The 18,858-nt window shown below is 44.8% G+C and overlaps 1 non-coding gene across 1 annotated transcript; it reads left to right on the forward strand.

Moving 5' to 3' along the window:
- Positions 1–18,035: 18,035 nt before the first annotated feature.
- On the forward strand, positions 18,036–18,252 carry LOC145340132 (small nucleolar RNA U3). Its single transcript, XR_013886210.1, has one exon. It is a non-coding gene; the product is annotated as a small nucleolar RNA U3 (small nucleolar RNA).
- The last annotated feature ends 606 nt before the right edge of the window (positions 18,253–18,858 follow it).

The raw sequence follows: 18,858 nt of genomic DNA on the forward strand, positions 1-18,858 counted from the left end.
GTGAAGATGAAGGCCATCAAGGAATTTATAAGACCACCATCGAAGGAGGAAGTGGGAGAAAGATTTCTTGGGATCCAATGAATTCTACAGAAAAAAAAGTACCATCTTTTTTCATAATTTGGAAGTAAAAAGAATAAAACAGCCCGGGAAACAGGCCCGTCGACCCAACGAGCCCGCACCGCCATTTCAACATTACCAGTCCCCCCCTCCACCCATGGCCCTTGTCTATGCTGATGGCATTCCACATTGAGGGAAATTAATTTAGGGACAATTTGTTACACCAGCCAGCCTAATAGCACATCTTTGGTCTCTTTATAGGTCTACCATTTATCAAATAACCCCCTCTACATTATTTCTGCCAAAATGCATCACCTCACATTTATCAGGATTAAATTCCATTTGCTATTTATCTGCCCAATATACCAGCTATTGTGAAGCGAGTTTTTGTAAAATTATATTTAAAAATCAAAAAATGCTAGGAGTTTCCCTCCATACCCATCTTATCCATGTAACTGTCTAAATGCTTTTAAAAATACAAATCCGTCCCTACTCCTACCTATGGCAGCTCATTTCAGTCACCCACCACCCTCAGGATTAAACAATTGCCCCTTTTGACCCATTTGTATCTTCCCCCTCACCTTTAATCTATGCCCTCTAGTGTTAGATCACCCCTCAGCCTCCTCACTCCAAGGGAAAAAAGTCCCAGTCTATCCAACTTTTCCTTATAACTCAATCCATCAAGTCCAGGTAGCTTCCTAATAAATAGATTCTGCATTCTTGTAATTTATATTATCCTTTCTATAATAGGATGACCAGAACTGTACTCAATATTCCAAGTGTGGCCTAACCAAGGCCTTGTGCAAGTTCAACAAGATGTCCCAACTCATGTACTCAATGTTCTGACCAATGAAACCAAGCATGCCGAATGCCTTCTTCACCGCTCTGGCTACCTGCAACTCCACTTTCAAAGAGTTATGTTTTGTACCACTAGATCTAATTGTTCTATAACTCTCACCAATGCCCTACCGTTAACTGCCCTGATTCGATCTGGCAAAATACATCATCTCACATTGACCCAAAATAAACTCCATCTGCAATTCATCAGCCCATTGGCCCAATTGAGCAAGATCCCATTGCACTCCGAGATAACACTGTCCACTATGCCACCATTCTTGATCTCATTTGCAAGCTTCCTAACCATGCTGACTAAATTTTCATCCACATTATTGATACAAAAACCAGTTGTCCCAGCACCAATCTCTGAAGCACATCACTGGTCACAGGCCACCAGTTTGAAAAGCCACGCTCTGTTTTCTCTAGTCGAGACAATTTTGTATCCAACTGGCCACCACACCCTCAATCCTGTGATATTTAACCTCATGCAATGAACTACCATGTGGTATCTTGTCAAAGGCGTTGTGAAAATCTAACGTCAACTGCACTATCATCATCTACTTGCTTGGTTACACCTTCAAAACGGTGGGAGCAGAACCTTTGGAGTATTTTGATGAATGGGGTGGAAAGGTTATCAGGGATTGGCAGGAATGTGGGTTTATGATCAGATTAGCCATGAATAGCAGTGCAGACATGACGCACTGAATGACCATTTCCCACTTGTAATATCAATGTGTTTACACATACAAGAGACCTTCCAGTTTCTAGGTTGCCAGTTCACCGACAACACATTCTGATCCCTCCATGTTGACATTCTCATTCAGAAAGTGCATCAATTCCTTGGGCACCAATCTGTCCACCTGTGACTCCACTTTCAAGGAGCTATGAACTGGATCCCTTTCTCAGGAGGTTAATGAATTTTGATATGTACAACTCTTACCAACTTTCATAACATAGAAAACATTCTTTCTGATGGTATTACAGCTTGTTATGACTCCTATTTTGTCCAAGATTGCAATTACTACACAATTGGTGAATATAGCCTTGTCCATCACAGAAATTAGACTCCCGCCCTTTAACTCTGAATATACTTCCCACTGCTCTGAAAAACAACCAGCACGATCAAGGACACCACGCACCCTGGACATATACTCTTCCATCTTCTCCCGTCAGGGAAAAAAATACAAGAAGTTTGGAGACACACACCAACCGAGTCAAGAAAATCTTGGACCTGCCATATATGAAGTTGATCTTTGTCCTAGTTATGACTGTCTCATTAGAATCCACACCCCCTTTATAAAAGCTAATTACTGTGGATGCTGGAATCTTGAAACCAAGCAACTTTGACAAAGGATCATCAGAGCTCGAATCATCAGCTCTTTTCTCTGTTTCCAGGTGCTTTTCCATTCTGTGCTCTATGCTTTCCTTCTCCATGAAGCTGTGTCTGTATACTGTAAGAAACAATGCCATTCACTGTACGCTAATACATCTGGCAATATTAGAACTATTCAGAAGTAGTTTACGGTAAACGTCCATAAAAGTCTACTTTGATCCCACATGGAATACTGTGTCCAATACTGAACTCCACACTTTGTGAAGGATGGAGAGACTGTAAGGAGGATACTGAAGAGATTGACTAGAATTGTTCCAGGGAGGACGGATTATACAGCGACCTGGTGAGACGAGAGAAATTGGACTTATTCTCCATAGAGCAGAGAAGAATATTTGGTGGAGGTTTTCAACATTGTAAATGTTTTCAATAAATGAATTGAAGACATCAGTGGAATTTTTCCGTCATGTCCTACACTCAATCCATAATGGATGGGACATGGATCATGCAAAGGTCCGTTGACCACAAGTGGGATTATGTGGTCTCCGGGTGTGGACGGCTGGATAATTGCACCCATAATGTTTCCACTGTCAGGTGGTCTGATGACCAGTACAGGCAGATTGGTAAAACAAAAAAAACCTTCAATTCTAGTTGATTTGATTTGATTTATTATTGTCACATGTATTAAAATATAGTTAACATAAGCTCCACACTGTCTGTGTGGAGTTTGCACATTCTCCTCGTGTCTGTGTGGGTTTCCTCCGGGTACTCCGGTTTCCTCTCACAGTCCAAAGATGTGCGGGTTAGGTTGATTGGCCGTGCTAAGAAATTGCCTCTTAGTGTCCAGGTTAGCGGAGGTTAGAGGGATTAGTGGGTATAGTGTGTAGGGATATAGAGGTAGGGCCTGGGTGGGATTGTGTTCGGTGCAGACTCGATGGGCCGAAGGGCCTCTTTCTGCACTGTAGGGTTCTATGATTCTATAGTGAAAAGTATTTTGTCTTGTGCGCAATACAGACAAAACATGCTGTCCATAGAGGGAAAAAGGAGATAATGCAGAATATACTGTCATAGCTAGGCTGTGGAGAAGTCTCAACTTAATGCAAGGTAGGTCCATTCAAAAGTCTGACAGCAACAGGGAAGAAGCTGTTCTTGAGTCAATTGGTACGTGACCTCAGGCTTTTGTAACTTTTTCCCAAAGGAAGAAGGTGGATGAGAGATTGTCCAGGGGACGAGAGACCTTGATAATTCTGGCTGCTTTCCCGAGGCAGGGGAAATGTAGACAGAGTCAGTGGATGGAAGGTTGGTTTGCCTGATGGATTTGGCTCCATTCCTGATACTTTGTAGTTTCTTGCAGTCCTGGACAGAACAGGTGCCCAGACCAAGCTGTGATAGACCGGAAAAAAATGCTTTCTATGGTGCATCTATAAAAGTTGGTGAGAGTCGTAGCTGACATGCCAGTTTTTTTAGTCTTCTTAGAAATAGAGGCTTTCTTAACTATTGTGTAATGATGGGAGGAGCAGGACAGGTTGTTAGTGATCTGGATATCTGAAAACATGAAGCTCTCGAACCTTTCCACTCTATCCCTATTGATGAAGTTGCACATTACAGGGAGGATGTGGAGATTTTGGAGAGGGTGCAGAAGATATATACCAGGATGCTGCCTGGATTAGAGGGTCGAAACTATAAGGAGAGGCTGGACAAACTAGGGTGGAACGGCAGAGTCTGAGGGGAGATCTGATAGAAGACCATAAATCTATGAAAGCAGAGTTAGATTTGAGAGTCTGAATCTTTTTTCCCAGAATTGAAATAACTATCATAGAACCTCTTGGGCAGAAAGAGGCTATTCATCCAATTAAGCCTGAACCAACACCAACGGAGGGTGTAATCAGTGTGGACCAGCTTCAGGTACAGAAATGGAGTAAATGGACAGGGAACAGAGATTAAATGTGAAATGAAAGTCAATGAACTTCATGTTTCCAAACCTGAAACAAGGAGAGTAATACAATGAAACATCGATGATAAGTAGATGGGGGGGAGGCTATATGGAGTCAGGAGATGAGTTAGCACAGCAGTATTTTTCAGTTGAGTTTTTGGTAAATGGTAGTATCCTGGTGAACTCTCTTTGCACCGTCTCCAAAGCTAACTCTTCCTTCAGGTAGCTTGGTGAACAACATTGCACACAATACCCAAAGTGTGGACAAACTAATGTTTTATACGGCTGCATGGGATATGGGGTGAGTAATCAGTTCAAAGTCAAAGGGTTAATGGGGGGTGGCATCAGTGTGGACCAGCTTCAGGTACAGGAAATGGAGTCAATGGACAGGGAGCAGAGATTTAGAGTGAAACTGAAGTCAATGGATTCCATGTTCCCAAAACTGAAATAAGAAAGAGAGTAATACAATGAAACATGGATGATAAATAGAATAAAGACTTACCAGGGACACCAACAATAGCCAGGATTGGATAGTAAACCCCTTGAATAACGCAGAGCACAAGTTGGATGCGAACTGTTAATGGTAACAAACCAAACCAATCTTGAGATAAGTAAAACAGACCCGGAGCAAAATTCCTGTTCAGTTTTAGAACATTCCAATCCATTGTTCCCATTTTCTGATCCATTATTGGAACATATTGGTTCATTGTTCCCAGATCCTGATCCATTATTGGAACATATTGGTTCATTGTTCCCAGATCCTGATCCATTGTTGGAACATATTGGTTCATTGTTCCCAGATCCTGATCCATTATTGGAACATATTGGTTCATTGTTCCCAGATCCTGATCCATTGTTGGAACATATTGGTTCATTGTTCCCAGATCCTGATCCATTGTTGGAACATATTGGTTCATTGTTCCCAGATCCTGATCCATTGTTGGAACTTTCCAATCCATTATTCCCAGATTCTGATCTCTCCTCTCCCTCCCTGTCTCTCCACAGCCACCGATCTCTGTTAGTGTCAGAGTTGTGTCTCCCGTGACTCAATGGGACACCACACTGAACAGAATCTCTTATTAATAGAAGTGGGAATACCCACCCCCAACCCCCAGGCACACTAATCAGATCCATGGAGACTCACATCAATTACAGTCACTAAACAAACAGTTTCAATTAACCCCATTCAATCCAACACTTTTCACATCACAATGGAATAGAACATGTACCCAACCTGGATAATGTGGAGGTTCACTGAGAGCAGGACAAGTGGAAATAGTGGAGACACTGGACATAAACTTTCAATCTTCCCATTTCTTTCAAAATACATTTGATGGGATGGGTGTATCGTTGATTAACCCCAGCATTCATTGTGCATCCCTAGCTGTCCTTAAGAAGGCAGTGATGAGCTTCCTTTTTAAACCACTGCAGTTTGTCCAGTGGGTACAACCACAGTGCTGTTAGGGAGGGCATCCCAGGATTTGGACCCAGTGACAGTGAAGGAACAGACGATATATTTCCAAGTCAGGATGATGCGTGACTTGCCAACCGTGGTGGTGTGGCCATTGAGGGGGCATTTCCTTTGGGCCATGTGATGGGTCCTGATCCTGTGGCATGTTGAGGTGGGATGCTGAGCAAATTGACTGCGAGGGCACATATCCCGAGCCGGGGGAGGATGGGCAGTTGGAGCCAGGCAGGGGAATTGTGCAGTTTCAGAGTTATTCTGTCTGACCATTTGATCAATATAGTTAATGGTTTATTGTCAATATAGCCTTTTTTTTCTGAAGCATTATCGGGCAGCCCTCGACACTGGCACCAATAAAAAACATCCAAAACATTGGGAATCACACAGCACAATTGAAGGTGAAGAGACTGGAGCATCGAAAATAAGAAGAAGCAAGATAAAAGTGCACATTTGTTCAGCAAATTAGAATAATTCGACCCTGAAGTGGATTCTGGAGCTAATGTATTGAAAGTTTGCATTACTTCTTTTCAGAATCCTTCCAGGTGCAGAAGGAGGTCATTTGTTCCATTGATCAACAACAATCCCAAATAGACCCTATCCCTGTTAACCCAATTATTTGCCATAATAGTCTCATTGTCATTAAGGGGCAACTTAGCATGGCCAATCCACCAAACTGCAAATACTGGGACACAAAGGAGCAATTTATCTTGGTCAATCCACTTAACCTGCACATCTTTGGAGTGTGTGAGGAAACCATGGAGACAAGGTGAGAATGTGCAAACTCCACACAGAAAACCATCGAAACTCTACAGAAGAGAAGCAGGCCCATCATGTCAGCATTGTCTCTTTGATACACATCCTATCCTGATACAGATCCTCTTTCACACAGATCCTATCCCCACATTGACCCCAATGAATACCCCTAAATTACACATCTTGGGACACTAAGGGGCAATGTTTCATGGCCATTCCACCTATCCCACATATCTTGAGGCACAAAGGACAAATTTAGCATGTGAAAATCCACTAAACTGTATATCCCGGATACAAGGAGAAACTTAGCATGGACAATTCACCTAGCATACAAATCTTGAGGCAGTAATGAGCAATTTAGCATAGCCAATCCGTATAACCTGCACAACTTTGGAGAGGAGAGGAAACTCATGCAGACGTGGGAGAACCTGTTGACTCCACAGACTGTCGCTTGAGGCCGGAATCAAACCCAGGTCCCTGGCACTGTGAAACAGCAGTGCTAACCATTGTGCCACTGTTCTGTCGCTTTGTAGTGAATGAGATACCAACTGAAGACAGGTAGGATGTTACTTTTTGCATATCTCGAGGACCACTGGACATCCAGTTGAATCAGGTGTTTAACATCGCCTGATGCTCCTAACAGCCAGGGCAGGATTCTCCATCACAATCACCCCAAGTTTATCAAATCCCATTTGAGGTCAACTGACCTTTGCATGGTCAATGTCCTGTCCACTACAATTTCTGTGCTGGGTGTGACAGGAAGATTCAGCCTCACATCTTTTGAAGCGTTCGTTCAAAGTGATTTCAAAGCCCCCACTCCCTCCCCCAACCCTGCCAATCCCGAGGCCGTCTCAGGTTTCCTGGCCACATTGAGCACCGTGAGTTCGGCCGAGCATTACGAGAAATGTTGAGAGACTGTTTGGTCTGGCAGAACACAGCCAAAGACTAAACAGTCTACAAAAGTTACACGCCAGAATGTTACCGTTCCCGCCCGCCAAAGGAATCAGAGCCGGCGAGACGCAGATCGTCGCAAGCTCCACTGAACTTTGAGCAGAGGATTCAGGGTGAGCCAGGCTATCAACAAAAACCCACTGGCTTCAAATAAAAATCTCCAAATGTGCAGCCCTGAGTCAAAACCAGTCACAAAGCAAATGAGGCAGCAAACAACTGCAATGGAGGGTAACAAGTGGATACTTAAAAAGCCCCAAACACAGGATGCAGCACCAAGGGCAGGAACTTGCTTTTGGTGTTGGGGAGAACATTCAACTGAAAGGTGCCAATGAAGGAATTGTGTTTCAGGAAACAGAAAAGGACATTGAAGATCACCGAGTAAAGCTCCCAGGGCAGAATGTGCAAAATAAACCCTCCAATCTTTAATAATACCCCATTTGAAGAAACTTGTGCAGAGCCCGAGAAGGGACCTGAATCATTTCCCTCAAACCAGGTACAACAGAGTCATGGGCTCCCTTTAGACAGCTGGTTTGATTTATTATTGTCACATGTATTAGTATACAGTGAAAAACATTCTTTCTTGCACGGTGTACAGACAGAACATAGAGAATGAAAGGAGAGAGTGAAGAATGTAATGTTGCAGTCATAGTTGGGGTAAAGAGACAAGTCAACATAGCATTAGATAGATCAACGCAAAAGGCTGATGGAAACAGAAACAAAAGGCTGTTTTTGAGTTGGTTGGTTCATGACTGGAGCTGTTTTCCTGATGAAACAAGGTGAAGAGAGTATGTGCTGCGTACATGGAGTCCTTGATGATGCTGGCTGTGTTTATGAGGCAGTGAGGAGTTGAGACAATGTCAGTGGATGGGGAGGCTGCTTTGTGTGATGGCCTGGGCTTTGTTCGTGCCCGTTTGTAGTTTCTTGCAGTTTTGGACAGAGCAGGAGTCATACCAAACGGTGAGACTTTAGCTTTCGGACGCACCACCAATGTTTTTTTTTCAGAGGTGGTCCAGTTTCCTGTTCGCTTCATTGAGGAGTCCATCTGCATGGTAAATGGAATCTGATAGTGAAATGTAGAAATAACCCAAAGTTCTGCGATAAACTCCTGCCTATTACTGAGACATTCCACATTGGTCTCGGATTCTGAACTTCTTTCTTTATACATTTGGAGGTGACGATCACGAGGTGTCACAGGCTCGGGGTGAGACGGGAGAGGTATAACTCTGAGATCAGAGGGGAGAGGTATAACTCTGAGATCAGAGGGGAGAGGTATAACTCTGAGATCAGAGGGGAGAGGTATAATTCCGAGATCAGAGGGGAGAGGTATAATTCCGAGATCAGAGGGGAGAGGTATAATTCCGAGATCAGAGGGGAGAGGTATAATTCCGAGATCAGAGGGGAGAGGTATAATTCCGAGATCAGAGGGGAGAGGTATAACTCCGAGATCAGAGGGGAGAGGTATAACTCCGAGATCAGAGGGGAGAGGTATAACTCCGAGATCAGAGGGGAGAGGTATAATTCCGAGATCAGAGGGGAGAGGTATAACTCGGAGATCAGAGGGCAGAGGTATAACTCGGAGATCAGAGGGCAGAGGTATAACTCGGAGATCAGAGGGCAGAGGTATAACTCGGAGATCAGAGGGCAGAGGTATAACTCGGAGATCAGAGGGCAGAGGTATAACTCGGAGATCAGAGGGCAGAGGTATAACTCGGAGATCAGAGGGCAGAGGTATAACTCGGAGATCAGAGGGCAGAGGTATAACTCGGAGATCAGAGGGCAGAGGTATAACTCGGAGATCAGAGGGCAGAGGTATAACTCGGAGATCAGAGGGCAGAGGTATAACTCGGAGATCAGAGGGGAGAGGTATAACTCGGAGATCAGAGGGGAGAGGTATAACTCGGAGATCAGAGGGGAGAGGTATAACTCGGAGATCAGAGGGGAGAGGTATAACTCGGAGATCAGAGGGGAGAGGTATAACTCGGAGATCAGAGGGGAGAGGTATAACTCGGAGATCAGAGGGGAGAGGTATAACTCGGAGATCAGAGGGGAGAGGTATAACTCGGAGATCAGAGGGGAGAGGTATAACTCGGAGATCAGAGGGATGTTTTTTACACAGAGGGTGCTGGGAGCCTGGAACGCGCTGCCAAGTAGGGTGGTGGAGGCAGACACACTGGCATCATTTAGGAATTACCTGGATAGACACATGAACAGGCTGGGAATGGAGGGATACAAACAAATGGTCTAGTTGGACCAATGAGTGGTGCAGGCTTGGAGGGCCGAATGGCCTGTTTCCTGAGCTGTTCTTTGTTCTTTGTTTGTTTGTTGTTATTCATGGACCATGGATTTGGCTGGCTAAGCCTGCATTTACTTCCCCAGCCCTAGGTGCCTTTGGGAAGGTGGTGGGGAGCTGCCTTCCTGAATCATTGCAGTCGGCGTGCTGTGTTTTTACCCACAATACCAACAGGGAGAGAATCCCAGGACTTTGACGGTGAAGAATCCATTGCTGGACATTCCAGCCCAATGTTCCTGATTCTGATCTCTCCTCTTCCTCTCAGTTAGACCCACCCCTCATTGTAAAACAAAAGGACGATAGAATTCCTTTATTGTAATCCTCTGGATAATTCTCACTATGTGCCATCAACAAAGTAAGTTCGATGCCACTAAACCAATACTCCCCGTGATGGGACACAGTTAATTAAAATTGTTTTCCTGCCAAGCTGTCCAGAACTTCCCTGAATAATCTTGATGTAAAATTTGATCCTTGATCTGAGTGTAAATCTGTGGGCAATCCTCATTTAATAAAATATTGAAATAACTCCACCACATCTACTGACAGGCTCTGCATTCATTTGCATCTGTTTAGCTTTGACAGTGGTGGTCCTTTCACATTCAAAACGCTCCCTGGCCGATCCTATTTACCCCGTCTGTGTCCCCAGTGCTCTTCTTAATCTACCTTTCTAATGCCTGAACCTATTCAAACACCCCCCACCAGACCCATGTTTCTGATCTGTTTCTGCTTCCTCACTGACCTCATCGCAGTTCCCAACTTTTACCCATCTTTCCATCATTTTATGTAGACATTCACTTTTCAGTTCAAGTTCCGTGCCAAGTTGAAATGTTCTCCCTTCTCCCCTTTCCTGGCTGTCTCTCACTTTGTGTTCTGCCACTGCTATTTTTCTCTTTCCTTTCCCCTTGCCATTCAGGCTCTTTCATTTGTAATTGAATTCCAGGCATTTCCAATGATCCCAACTGTGGCTTTCTGGCCACTTCAAATGCTAAGCTATCACTGCAAGTGTCTCCACTCTCCTCAATCGTTCAGCTAATGTCAACTGCAGCTCATTTGACAATTCACAAGGTCTATTTCACTGGGTGGTACATTGGCGCTGCTGCCTCATGGAGCTAGGGACCTGGGTTCAAATCCTGGTTTGGGTCACTATTAGTGAGGATCTTGCATGTTGTCCTTGTGACTTTGTGGGTTTCCTCTGGGTGTTCTGGTTTCCTCTCATAGTCTGAAAGATGTGCTGGTTTGGTGCATTGGCCAAGCTCAGTTCTCCCTCAGTATCCCCAAACAGGTGCCAGAGGATGGTAACTAGGGGATTTTTACAGTAACTTTATGGCAGTATTAATGAAAGCCTAAATAAACTTTTTTTTAACCAACTTTTGTAAACCATGACCAGTAATTTCTTCCACACCCAGAAAATATATAGCCTCTGAAATACCCAGTATCCTACAAGGCTCTCTAAACAAATCAAACTCAACACCAAAAAAGCAAATGGGAGTGCTCACCATTCTCTGTATTTGAGTCCAATAACCCAAAACTAAACAAGCGAGTTATGGATTCTAATCCTGTAACAGCCCTCAATTATTTGAGGACCAGATCAGAAACTATCAAGTATATTGCAAAGCATTTCACTCCAGGTATTATTGGATTGACCCACTTGGACAAATTTATTGAAAAAAATTGTATTGAACAAGACAGCTAAAATATAACAAAAATATTAGCATGTATTTCACCAATATAAATACTTTGAAACATAACATACAATACTTCAGAAGTAGCTCTCTCTATAGTGTCAATGTAAGCAATAATTCCCCCAACATACATTCCTCTTAACACAAATAAATCAGCTCATGTGGATACTGGACTCCCAGCCTCTTAGCCGCTTTGTATATATACAGTGTGAGGTGATACATTTTGGTAGGACATACTTGAATGCGGATTACAGGGTCAATGGCACGATTCTGAGGAATGTGGAGGAACAGAGAGATCTTGGGGTTGATATACACGGATCTCTGAAGGTCGCCACTCAAGTGGATAGAGCTGTGAAGAAGGTTTATAGTGTGTTAGTGTGTATTAACTCTGAGTTTAAGAGCTGTGGGGTTATGCTGCAACTATACAGGACCTTGGTGAGACCACATTTGGAATATTGTGTTCAGTTCTGGTCACCTCATTATAAGAAGGATGTGGAAGCATTGGAGAGAGTGCAGAGGAGATTCACCAGGATGCTGCCTGGTTTGGAGGGTAGGTCTTATGAGGAAAGGTTGAGGGAGCTGGGGCTTTTCTCTTTGGAGCGGAGGAGGATAAGAGGCGACTTAATAGAGGTTTATAAGATGATGAGGGGGATTGATAGAGTGGGCGTGCAGAGACTATTTCCTCGGGTGGATGTAGCTGTTACTAGGGGGCGTAACTATAAGGTTGATGGTGGGAGATATAGGGGGATGTCCGAGGTAGATTCTTTACTCAGAGAGTGGTTGGGGTGTGGAATACACTGCCTGCTGTGATAGTGGAGTCGGACACTTTAGGAACTTTCAAGTGGTTATTGGATAGGCACATGGAGCACTCCAGAATGATAGGGAGTGGGATAGTTTGATATTGGGATTGGACATAATTTGGCACAACATCGAGGGGCCTGTACTGTGCTGTAATGTTCTATATTCTATATTGTAAAGACACCTGTCCTCTGACTCCAATACAACCATCTTCAGATATATTTCCTGGCAGATCCAGAGAGAAAAAGAAACACAGAGAAATCTATCTCTCTCTAACGACCCAAACATCATTGAAATGATTTCTCTGTGTAAGTGTCTGCCCAATCATTTTGTTTTTCCTTTTAGCAACCTGATAAAACCCTACTCTGAAAACACCAAGGGGAAAAGCTGTGACATTTCAGTTTGCAGGGTGTAGTTTCCCCACTCCCGCTCAGTTTTGCTGAGTGCCGAATAGGATACTTACATGTGGTGCTTGATTTATGCTGGATTAATGTGTTTCCTTAGATTTCCCTAGGCTTTCAGATTTGTGTTTTGATTTGTTCAATTAACACAACCCGAGTGATATGCTAATGGGAGGAGCTAATGGGAGAAGTGGGTGGAAAGTGTTTAGGAGTAATATCGCTGGAATTGGAACTCATAGGCATGTGTTAGCATTTAAGAATTGTATCTTGCCATGTGTAAGTGTTGTTCAAATGTTCATTGTTAAGCTAATCCATTTGTCACAGTTGAGCTGTGCTATGAAATGAGGTTTGTTTTGATAAAAGCTTCCCAGAGTGTCGGGGGAGTGAAACAACCAATCCTCACACTGAGGCCAAAATGCAAAATGAAACAACAAACGTTTGGGGCTGTTACGAATTGATAATGTAGCGTTATAATCCAGTTCAGAATCTGCTCAGTGTTTAATAAAGGCCGCCTGGATGAGAAATTCTGCGATTTGAATTTAGCGAGGGTGAACATGAGGGCCGCGGTTCCCCCATTGCCAGCGGTAATTTCTCTGGCAGGTTGTGGTGGGAGATTTGCGTCCATGAGCAGGGATACGCCGGGAACACATCCACATCTCCCTGATCCAGAGAACAGTCGCCTGCCAGAGCAGGCTGGAAACAGGCGGGACGGCAGGGAAGGCATTTCAATCTTTCCTGCGTGTATTTTATATCTGTTAATGTGTCAATTATCGGGACCTTTCAGACCCTGATTGAATCTCCTACCCCGGCAGGAGGATTTCAATCTGGCAATGTTGGGACTAGCTCCCTACATTCGGGGAGCGAGCGGGACACCCCCCCAGAACGGAGGTGAGCTAACAGGGGACCCCCCCGAAGGGCAGGTGCTGGGGGCTGGTGCCCTGGGGATGGACACCCTGGCAGTGCTGCTCTGTGCCACCAGGCACTGCACAAGGGGCAAAGTGCAATGCCAAGGGGGCACCCTGCTAATGCCCAATGAGAATTAGGCAGCGCTAAGGATTGGGGACAAAATGTGTGGGGTTGGGGGGGGGCTTCACTGCAATTGGTAGGCTTGGGGGATCCTGTTACCTCTCTGCATTGGGAGCAGTCCAGGGAGGGAGGAGGCCAGCGATTGAGGGGTGCCGGGGGTTTCCTTCAGCGGGGGGGAGGGGGGGTTCTCTGACCACAGGTGTGGTCAGCGGGGTGTGTATCTGTGGTCAGTGAGGTGTGTATTGGGGTGAGAGGCAGAAGTCAGTGAGCAAACAGTGAGGTGGAGAGACTCTTCCCGCTCAGAAAGGACAGTAGGACGAGGGGGCACAGCCTCAAGATAAAGGGGGGGGGGCCGGTTTAGAATGGAGTTGAGGAGGAACTTCTTCACATCTGCAGAAAATGCAGATGTATGGGATTGTGGGTAATCTAGGAAGTTGGATCAGGAATTGGCTATCAGATAGGAGACAGAGGGTGGTGGTGGATGGTAAATATTCATCATGGAGTACAGTTACGAGTGGTGTGCCTCAGGGATCTGTTTTGGGGCCACTGTTGTTTGTAATTTTTATTAATGATCTGGATGAGGGTATAGTTGGGTGGATTAGTAAATTTGCTGATGACACCAAAGTTGGAGGTGTGGTAGATAGTGAGGAAGGGTGTCATAGTCTTCAGGAAGACTTAGATAGGTTGCAGAGCTGGGCCGAGAGGTGGCGGATGGAGTTTAATGCGGAGAAGTGTGAGGTAATTCACTTTGGTAGGAGCAACAGATGTGTCGAGTATAAGGCTAACGGGAGGACTTTGAATAGTGTGGATGAACAGAGGGATCTAGGTGTGTGTGTACATAGATCCCTGAAAGTTGGGAATCAAGTAGATAAGGTTGTTAAGAAGGCATACGGTGTCTTGGCGTTTATTGGTATTTATTGGTAGGGGGATTGAATTTAGGAGTCGCAGTGTCATGTTGCAACTGTACACTACTCTAGTGCGGCCGCACTTGGAGTACTGTGTGCAGTTCTGGTCCCCGCATTACAAGAAGGATGTGGAGGCGTTGGAGAGGGTGCAGAGGAGGTTTACTAGGATGTTGCCTGGTATGGTGGGGAGGTCCTATGAGGAGAGACTGAGGGATTTAGGGTTGTTTTCGTTGGAAAGAAGGCGGCTAAGAGGGGATCTTATTGAAACATATAAGATGATTAGAGGTTTAGATAGGGTGGATAGTGATAGCCTTTTTCCTCGGATGGAGAAAGCTAGCACGAGGGGGCATGGCTTTAAATTAAGGGGGGGTAGCTACAGGACGGATGTCAGGGGTAGGTTCTTTACCCAGCGGGTGGTGAGGGATTGGAATGCCCTGCCTGCTGCAGTTGTAAATGCGTCTAGTTTGGGGGCGTTTAAGAGATCTCTGGATAGGTTTATGGACGAAAAGGGATTGGTATAGGCTAGTGGGTCATTGCTTTTGTAACTGGTCGGCACAACATCGTGGGCTGAAGGGCCTGTTCTGCGCTGTAATGTTCTATGTTCTATGTTCTATGTTCTTCACTCAAAGGGTGGTGAATCTCTGGAATTCTCTGCCCGTTGAAGTGGTGGAGGCTGCCTCGCTAAATATTTTTAAGACGCGGGTTGATGGGTTTTTGATAAGAGAGGGGATTAAGGGTTATGGGGAGAGGGCGGGAAAGTGGAACTGAGCCACGACAGATCAGCCATGATCTTATTGAATGGCGGGGCAGGCTCGAAGGGCTAGATGGCCGACTCCTGCTCCTATTTCTTATGTTCTTATGTAACAGATGATGGAGCATTGCTCTCAGATTCTGATCATTTCTCCTCCTCACTGCAGATGTTGGCCACTGTTAGGGCCCGATTTTACCAAACATTCACGCCCATTTTCGGGTGTGAAATCGCGGTAAATTCGGGCGTTGGGCCTGTAACACGAGCTGCCCCCGAAACCCAGCAGATCGCCCCTTTACCAACACCCGATTTGGGAGCGGATCCGGTTCCACACCCCAGTCAGGTGGCCCAACAATTTAAATCCATGAATGAACTGCGCGCCCAACTCGAACCCCAAATCCCACTTTACCTTCCTCGGATCCATTCCGGATCCACACTGTTACCAACCGGCACAACACAAACCTGAAACCGATTCCTATTCTGCAGGGGAACCCCCGAAGCCCAACCTCCTTGAACACCCATTGCAGACCCCCTGCTAACCACCCCGGCAGACCCCCCCCACCCCCCCACACACACACCACAATCCAAACCCCCGTCAATTAGGAGTGTTTCCCCCCCCCCCATCAATCAGGAGTACTGGTGTGAGAGTGAAGACATTGCCAGCTGACATCTTCTGGTGAGAAGTTGGGAATTGTGTGGGAGAATCCTCCAGACACAACCCCCCTCCCCTCACCCCCCTCACCCCCGTACAGCAGCAATGGCTCTCTCTCTCTCTCCAAAGGCAAGCACTCAGGTGCAAACAATCAATCCCCACTGTAGGTTAGGGGGATAGACCATGGTAAATTGTCCCTTAGTGTCCCAAAGATGTGTAGGTTAGGTGTATAGACCATGGTAAATTGTCCCTTAGTGTCCCAAAGATGTGCAGGTTAGGGGGATAGACCACGGTAAATTGTCCCTTAGTGTCCCAAAGATGTGTAGGTTAGGGGGATAGACCACGGTAAATTGTCCCTTAGTGTCCCAAAGATGTGTAGGTTAGGGGGATAGACCACGGTAAATTGTCCCTTAGTGTCCCAAAGATGTGCAGGTTAGGGGGATAGACCACGGTAAATTGTCCCTTAGTGTCCCAAAGATGTGTAGGTTAGGGGGATAGACCACGGTAAATTGTCCCTTAGTGTCCCAAAGATGTGCAGGTTAGGGGGATAGACCACGGTAAATTGTCCCTTAGTGTCCCAAAGATGTGCAGGTTAGGGGGATAGACCACGGTAAATTGTCCCTTAGTGTCCCAAAGATGTGCAGGTTAGGGGGATAGACCACGGTAAATTGTCCCTTAGTGTCCCAAAGATGTGTAGGTTAGGGGGATAGACCATGGTAAATTGTCCCTTAGTGTCCCAAAGATGTGCAGGTTAGGGGGATAGACCACGGTAAATTGTCCCTTAGTGTCCCAAAGATGTGCAGGTTAGGGGGATAGACCATGGTAAATTGTCCCTTAGTGTCCCAAAGATGTGTAGGTTAGGGGGATAGACCATGGTAAATTGTCCCTTAGTGTCCCAAAGATGTGTAGGTTAGGGGGATAGAAAATGGTAAACTGTCCCTTAGTGTCCAAAGATGCGCAGGTTAGGTGGATAGACCATGGTGAATTGTCCCTTAGTGTCCCAAAGATGTGTAGGTTAGGGGGATTGACTGTGCTAAATTATCCATTAGTGTCCAAAGATGTGCAGGTTAGGGTGGATTGACCATGGTAAATTGTCCCTTAGTGTCCACAGATGTGCCGGTTAGGGGGATTGGCCATGCTAAATTGCCCCTTAATGTCCAAAGATATGCAGGTTAGAATGATTATCCATGGTAAATGTGCGGTGTTAGAGTGGGGTCTGTTAGAGAGTTGGTACAGACTTGATGGGTTGAATGGCCTCCTTTTGTCCTACTGGAGCTCCTGGAGAAAACCCATGGAGACACTGGGGGAATGTGCAAACTCCACGCAGTCACCCAAGGCTGGAATTGAACCTGGGTCCCTGGCGTTGTGAGGCAGCAGTGCTAACTACTGTTCCAGCCAAATCTGCCTTTTTCCTTAAGCAAGGTTTCCCTCCCACTGCTGTGAGTGACGACATTGGCAGCTGAGTCTCTGATCACAAAAATACAGAGAAGTAAAAGTGGGAGGCTAACCTGGAATGTGTTCGAATATAACCAAGAGGTGATAAAGGCAGGAAAGAGTGTTTCTGTGGCAAATAAACTAAGGCAGGGACTGAGGAGGGAGATGTTACACTCTTTGTAATGACTATTTTGAAATGTCTGTTATGTCCCTTTGAATGTTATGAAGCACTCAGAGTGCAACATGATCTGTGCAGAAAACCTGAATATTATTGCACTCAATGTATGTCCATTTTCGAATGTTTGTGATGTCTTTTCAGATATTTGAGGAATAAAGTCTATTTCTGTAAAACAATGAGAAATGTTATGGAGGTGGGAACAGGCTGTCTCACTGATGATCCAGAGATGTGGTTGGAAACTCATCTCAGGGTCATATATAACACCAAGTTTACAGTCTGATTCACACTGATAGGGAGTTAGTTGCTGTGTTTTATGAAGAGTTAGACAATGATACAGTCTGTGTGTTGTGAGTGACACATATGTTAACTTTTGATAGTGGATTGAATATATTATGGAAATGAGAGTTTACAAATCTGATGGTTTCAATGTTCCATTTGGAAAAATAATCTGTTTTTGTATATTTAATTTGGTGTATAATTGTAGAGGAATTAATTACAAAAATGTAAATAACAGAATTGATAAATGAGAGATGCAGCCCGTGAGCGTGATGTGTATCTGTGGTATTGGCAGCTGAGTTTCTGTGTGTTTGTCAGTAAGATTTTACTCTTAGGGATCATTTCTATAGTGTTTTCCTAGAGAAATGTGTTTCTAAAGTGTGTGGTCTCACAATCCATGAGGAGGATTTCTAGTGTTCTCTTCTGAGCAGGAAGCTGGTACTGAGTGTTGCTTTTAGTAACTGCTCAGTGTCATTGATGAGTGTTTCTTCTCTCTCTTGTAGAGAGGTGGAGGAAGGGAACACAGTCTGAGTGGTTTATCTATAAAATTAACAAAAGGAAACATTTGATTTTGGAATTGTGTGTATGAGATACTACAATGCAGAAAGAGTTGTGTCTGTGCTCCTTCTGAAACACATGTCCCTTTTAATTGTGTTTTCACACACCTTGTATGCTGAGGTCTTTCAAATACTGATCTTAATTCTTAAGTGTAGAAGGTTCTGATTTGATTTGATTTATTGTTGTCACATGTATTAGTATACAGTGAAAAGTATTGTTTCTTGTCCATTATACAGACAAAGCATACTGTTCATAGAGAAGGGAACCAGAGAGTGCAGAATGTAGTGTTACAGTCATAGCTAGGGTGTCGAGAAAGATCAACTTAGTGCAAGGTAGGTCCATTCAAAAGTCTGACAGCAGCAGGGAAGAAGCTGTCCTTGAGTCGGTCGGTACGGGACCTCAGACTTTTGTATCTTTTTCCCCGACAGAAGATGGAAGAGAGAATGTCCAGAGTCATTGGGTCCTTAAATAGTATTATACAGTGAAGAATATTGTTTCCTGTGTGTTATAGAGACAAAGCATACCGTTCATAGAAAGGAAAGGAGAGGTTACAGAATGTAGTGTTACAGTCACAACTAGCAGGT

The sequence above is a fragment of the Carcharhinus amblyrhynchos genome, unplaced genomic scaffold (assembly GCF_965287045.1).
Source record: "Carcharhinus amblyrhynchos unplaced genomic scaffold, sCarAmb.v2.hapA scaffold_794, whole genome shotgun sequence".
Lineage (NCBI taxonomy): Eukaryota > Metazoa > Chordata > Chondrichthyes > Carcharhiniformes > Carcharhinidae > Carcharhinus > Carcharhinus amblyrhynchos.